General features: G+C 36.8%; 1 pseudogene; it reads right to left on the bottom strand.

Moving 5' to 3' along the window:
• The window catches only part of LOC107556055 (RING finger protein 32-like), a 13193-nt pseudogene that overhangs the window by 1748 nt on the left and 4844 nt on the right, over positions 1–6601 (bottom strand).

The following is a 6601-nucleotide window of genomic DNA, read 5'->3' as shown; positions in this document are numbered from 1 at the left end:
CCCCCCCCCCCCCCCCCCCCAAAAAAAAACTTGCAAACTTCTGAATGGTATGTATTGCCGTTTTTACAAAAATATTAATAAGCACAACTGTTTTCAATAATGAGAATGCAAATAATAAGAAATGTTGAAAAATGCTGGAATGTCTGCTGAAAATTCAGCTTTCCCATCACAGGAATAAATTACATTTTATGATATATTAAAATAGAAAACAGAAATATTCATTTGTAATATTATTTCACAATATTACTGTTTTTATTCTCTATTCTCTATATATATATTACTCTATTTTTTGATCAAATAAATGCAGCCTTGGTGAGACTTATTTCAAACGTTTGACCGGTAATGTTAATTTGTATTTAATCGTCAAACTAAATTCTTCTATTATTTCCTTGTGTTGATTTTATTAGCAAGCATTTGCTCTTTAGGCCTCTGAAATGCTGATCCAGACACAGCTCCTGTTTTCCTGCTACATTATCGGGAAAATGATTAGCAGATTTATGACAGCCGTGTGCAGCTCGTATCACAGTTGTAGTTCAGTTGAGTCTAGCAGAAAGTAGGTGTGCAGTCATAATCATTAACTGACTGTCAAGCTTCCTTTATTCAGCAAAGGCCAATCGCTTTGCACGAGAACATTTCATAATTGTTCGTTCTGTTTGTCTGGGTGGGAAAGGGTTGGTTCTGACTTGAACTCTGCTAACTCTAGGTTTGAGAGTCTCAAGTTATCTGCCAGACCTCTCATCCAGAAGATAAAAAATGAGCGTTTCCTTTTTTAGTGGATCACTGCCATTGGCTGCCTCAACACAATAACAATGAGGCCCACTGCAGCTTGCATGTAATGAAAGGCTAGGCATGCATTATCCACGCAGCTTGTGTTTTTTAGTAAACACAGTGGATTATTTCCACTCATTCATTAGCAAGGTAAACAATCATCTCATGGAGGGTTTGATACTGTTGAATCGGAACATCTGTGCCGCCAGTGCGGCTCTAGCGCTCCGGGACAGGTGGCGGCACGTCGGGCGAAGGGCAGGACCGAGGAGCGACTGCAGAGAGGGATTAGAGGCATTGATGAGTTGCTCTTTTATAAAGGTACACTGGGATTTCAGTCTCCGTCTGCATGTGTAGGTGAAAGAGCAGTGGCATTATCGCAAACCTTCTCTTGAGCTTCCAGCCAGTCCTTCTCCTCCCTTTCAGAAACACTCATGTACTTGTTTTCGAAGCGGCGCAGGATGTCGTGGCTTGTGGCCACAGAGCGATCGATATCGTTCAGGAATGCCTCCACGTCTGTGCTGCATGACTGCACCAAGCTGTCGTTCATCTCCTGAAACTGATGAAGGAAACAAATGACATGAAAATGGGTTTCGGTCAGACATAACAAGGCAAGCTGATGTTCCGTCATAACAGATCAATTCTGAGTCTTACAGTGACGATGAAAATCTGTTAACAGCCAGATCAATAGCAGTATGAATGGATGTATAAAGGAAACTTTCTGGACAATCCCAGAAATTGACCTGCAAGATTAAGCATGCACAGGTACGCACACACATCCTGTGGCGAATGACATCAGTGGTTTCTTTATAGCTTTATTTGATCAGTAATTAAACAGACGTTAAGCGTTCCACAGAGTTCAAACGTAGACCTTCCTAAAGAAGGACAAACAACATTTGGCAGTGTGAACTCTGCCTCCTCACATTCAGGGAAAAAAGAGGGCAGGTACAATCAATCTTAATGTCACCAATTTAACTCTCTAATATGTTGACTTAGTGAGGTACCTGAGCAACTGCTTGATTGAAAACCTATCATCTAAGAGCAAAGCAATAAGCATACTGCATTCTTTCTCTATTTGTTTCACATTGTTTAAACAGTTAACTGCTTCCTGGTGTGCCAAAGGTCCAGATAAACACATGCAAGAACCAGAAATGCACTACTAACTCATTCACATGCCAAATAAAATGTAATATCATGCCACTAGCATAACCAAGATTGTAAATCCCTGGGGGAAAAAATATCAAATGTATACCTTGAAAGCACTGTAGATTGCTTCAATAACAATAATAACAATAAAAAATAAGCACCAAGTACTTCACATGAAAACAATTAAAAATGCCATAATCAATATAACATCAGACGAAACCCATGTTTATATTGATAATAAAAAAAGATCAAATCAGTATATATAAAATGCATAAAAATGGAAATGAAACCCAAGTAATAATAAAAGACCACATAATATGTAGAATTCTTCCAAATCGTAATTTATTAATTTAAAGCTAAACTAAAAAGATACGCTTTTAGCTTTCTTTTAAAAATAAGCTTTTTAAAAGAAAAAGGTTTAAGCTTTCTTTTAAACCGAACTGGATAAGGCGTTTGGTAAATTAATAAATGTAATGTAAAGGTAGATAAATTCCCCTTCTCACTGCCATTTCTGCCACTGTAAACTGACTTGCCTTGTAAAAGAGCATTTGGGTGCTAGTTGTTCAGCAATCACAATACTTACAACACAATACACCTTACTGTGTAGCAGACAAATGAAAAAAGATTCAATATTAATACAGATTTGGCAATGCTCAAACATATACAATACTGTCACAGGGGTCAATGCATACATCTGTATGCTTTTAAATAAGAACACTCTACTTTCAGAATATGGCTTGGAGTCTGGAATCCTGCTGTCAGTTCCAGAACCGTAACCAAGACTTGACAGTTGCTGCCTCACTAGATGGCAACCTTTGCTTTCCCTGGGCTAATGCATGGGGACTTCTGTGTGGGATAATGAGGGGGCTGCAGGGAGAGACGTGTGTCAGTGAGGTCCCTGACCAACAGCTTCTAAATACTTTCACCTGCTATCAGTATCCTGCACTCTGAAGGGTCAAGGGGTGCATGCAAACTGCTATGGAAAACAACATTTATTTAAACAAACTGTTTAAGCCTTCATTTCTAAATGCATACATTTTGTACAAAATCAATTCTTTTTCATTTGGATTTTTTTACTTGGGGCTTTACTCTCTCAGACTACCTCTTCATTTTGCTGAATAATAAATGGCAAATTGCAGAAAAGTTAAAAATATTATAAGCATTCTAAATATATCAACAATACAATGATCTAATTAATGAATAAAAAATGCTGTTGATGAGACTGAAGTGTCCATTAACAGACTAAACTGGTCATAATGTCTCTAATAATGTTGCCTTTTTTTTCAAAGAATCTTCATCTTAATAGTTGGTCTTTCGGTGGCACATACTTCTTTATGTTGCTGTACCATTTGTGAACAAGGTAGCAACGCCAGAAAGCCTGTATTCTGAGATTTGAAAAAAAAGAGAGAGAGAGAAAATAGTGACAAAATTGTTTTAGAGAAACTGGGGCAATTTAGATGGATGTAAATTGTCCATCTGCATGAACTTCACATCTTTACCTGACAGCACACTTTTCCCGATAGAGACGAGCGGCATCATAGATCCCCCTCGTCTCATACTGCTCCTTCCTGCACTTCGGGCAGCTCTTCCTGCCTGAGAACTTCTCAAAAGACTTCAGCCACACCTGAAATTAGTGGAACAAAGGGACTAAATCACAAACTCAGATTGATTTTCATCATAAGTTGTTATTAAAGTCTCCATGCCAATTTAAGATGTTGGAAGGATCTGTATGGACTTACTTTGTGAAATACATGAGAACAGGAGAGTAGAACCTAACCAAAGATCACAAAAACATCATTAAAGAAGATCATTAAAAATGCTGTCTTGACTATTTTAATTAGTGCTTCTATAAACATCTAGTAAGCCAAATGCCAAATATAGCATGTGTGTTCCAGCATATTACTCAGAATATAGCATGGTAATGAATTGATCAAGGTGGCCAATGTGTTTATGTACAAAAAGATGTGTTATTCTTGATTTGACACCAGAAACAGCAGCTGAGAGTACATGTATACATACTGTCTGTCTTCTGCCCATAGAGCTCAGTCTAGCCGCCACTAACAGCTTGTCTGATAATCTACATGCATTCAGTCTCCATTAGACTGTATTCATGCACAAACTTTTCACACCACATCAACAAACACAGGAGCAGGTGAAGCAGCTAGCTAACTTGTTAACAAATACAGTAGTTCCGAACTTAAAGGGATAGTTCACCCAAAAATTAAAATTACCCCATGATTTACTCAACCTCAAGCCATCCTAGGTGTATGTGACTTTCTTCTTTCAGACAAATACAATCTGATTTATATTTAAAAATATCCTGGTTCGTCCAAGCTTTATAATGGGAGTGAATAGTGGTTGAGATTTTGAAGCCCAAAAAAGTGCATCCATCCATCATAAAAAAAATACTCACGTCTCCAGAGGGTTAATAAAGGCCTTCTGAAGCAAAGCCATGTGTTTGTGTAAGAAAAATATCCATATTTAAAACTTTATAAACCATAATCTCTAGCTTCCGCTAACTGTCATATGTGCATTCACCATTCACTGCCATTATAAAGCTTAAATATAAGAGTCAGGGCATTTTTTTATATAACACCAATTGTATTCGTCTGAAAGAAGAAAAAAGTCATATACACCTAGGATGGGTTGAGGGTGAGTAAATCATGGGGTAACGAACTATCCCTTATATATTCATATAATATTAATATTTCTCAAATCAATTTGTATTATGCAGTTAATAATATTTTGGACATTCAGTATTTTTTTGTAAATGCATAACTTATATAAGCTGATCTACTTTTATGCATCTTCATCCCTACAAAAAATTAATAATTGTTTTGAGAATCATATCTCAATGAATTACTGAAATAAATGAACTTTTCCATGACATTCTAATTTATTCAGATGCACCTGTATATATATATATATATTACTATCTTAGTAAAATAATGTGAAACCTATTATTAAATGCTGAGCTGATCTAATTAACACACACATAGACACAAACACAGACTAATATTTACACAATGTGACTAAGGCAACTTTGTTGTCTCTGTTGCTCTGAACAGCTGGTCTTTTTTCCCAGCATTCTTGAGGAGATTGGCATCTTAAAAGGGAATCAAGAAGCTGTAAAAATTGCTTGTTGACCTTTCACACTGCCCTAACTACATCATTCACAGTACTGTTGAGTTACAAGACATTAAGGTAAATTTGTAGAGTTACAGGACACAAAAAGTGTGTTTGTGTACATGTGTATATGGGAAAAAGCGGCGGCATCTGTTGACTAACAGAACATTGGAGGGCACTGCAGGAACTCATGGAGATAAAAAGAAAGAAGAGGACACAATATGTAAGGATTTGCAAGTCGCTTTGGATAAAAGCGTCTGCTAAATTATTAAATGTTAATGTAACTGTGAGGAGATACATGGAAGGTTAAGTTCTCTCAGGAATCAATCAAGACTGCTTATTTATTTCCTACTTTTGTAATGCATTACATTTCTGCATAAAACAGAGAAATATGTTGTTTCCTTGGAGTCTTTTAGAACATTACCATTATTGTCTTCATACTCAAAAAAGGGTCTTCCTTACAAGGATTGTTCACCCAGAAATAAAAGTTCTGTCATCATTTTCTCATCCTCATGTCGTTCCAATCCTGTATGACTTTCTTTCTTTAGCAGAACACAAGATAATATGAAAAATGTCTCAGTCTTGTTGTTTTTTTACATACCATGAAAGTCAAAGATGTCCAATGGTTCTTCAAACATTCTTCAAAATATATATTTTTGTGTTCTGCAAATGAAAGATATTCATACAGGTTTGGAACAACATGAGGGTGAGTAAATGAGTAAGTTCCAAAATAATAAGAATACTGGTGCTATAAATCCTGCATCCATGTCTTCTGTAGCTTATAGAAACTGCACCTTATCTTTGCTTTGAGACCACATTTTGTGAAGAGGTTGTTTTCTGTAGTCCGTAGTGCACACTAGTTCAAGTAATTTTCACAAAAGGCTGACATTTAAATATATATATTATTTTATATAATATGTCAAATAATAAAGGTTTGGTCTCGTTCTGTATCGCGTACCTTGTTGTGATAAACAGGAAAGTGTGTTCAAGTGCCAAAACAATGTAAAGAAATACTCTTTGTGAGAAGCATTCAATCAGCAGAAGTTAAAAGCAGCTTGTAAGTGTATTTATTTCTTGTCTCAGTGTTTGGCGCAGTTGTCGTTGCTAGGAAACGCTTGTTTTGTTTACTGTGGAGACATGCTGAAATCGCGTTTGGTCTCGTATAAAAAGCTTAGTATACTGCGGCAGAGGTCGCGGCAGCCCTCGTGTGAAGACCGAAGAGTGTAAAGACCATTGACTCTACCGTTCGACTCCACCGAGCAGGGACACCGGCAAGGCACATAAGTATCGCTTCTGAATCATTCTCTTTCCTACTACTTGTTCCCCTTCTGTTTTCAGTTTTTATAACCAATTCTTACTATGTGTTTCCAGATCCCTACTATCACTACCACTCGCAGACCATGCATCACACACTGTAGGCAGCACAATCCTAAAAACTTGCGCACTTTGCTTATGTCTACTAATACACTACTTTCTTTTTCTATTGGTCTCTGGAATTGTCACTCTGCTGTAAACAAAGTAGATTTTATTACTTCTATTACAAGTCATTCAAGACTAAACCTCA

Source organism: Sinocyclocheilus grahami, unplaced genomic scaffold, assembly GCF_001515645.1.
Source record: "Sinocyclocheilus grahami isolate Dianchi unplaced genomic scaffold, SAMN03320097.WGS_v1.1 scaffold554.1, whole genome shotgun sequence".
NCBI lineage: Eukaryota > Metazoa > Chordata > Actinopteri > Cypriniformes > Cyprinidae > Sinocyclocheilus > Sinocyclocheilus grahami.
The sequence above is the reverse complement of the archived record's forward strand: the minus strand, read 5'-3'. Positions and strand labels throughout refer to the sequence as shown.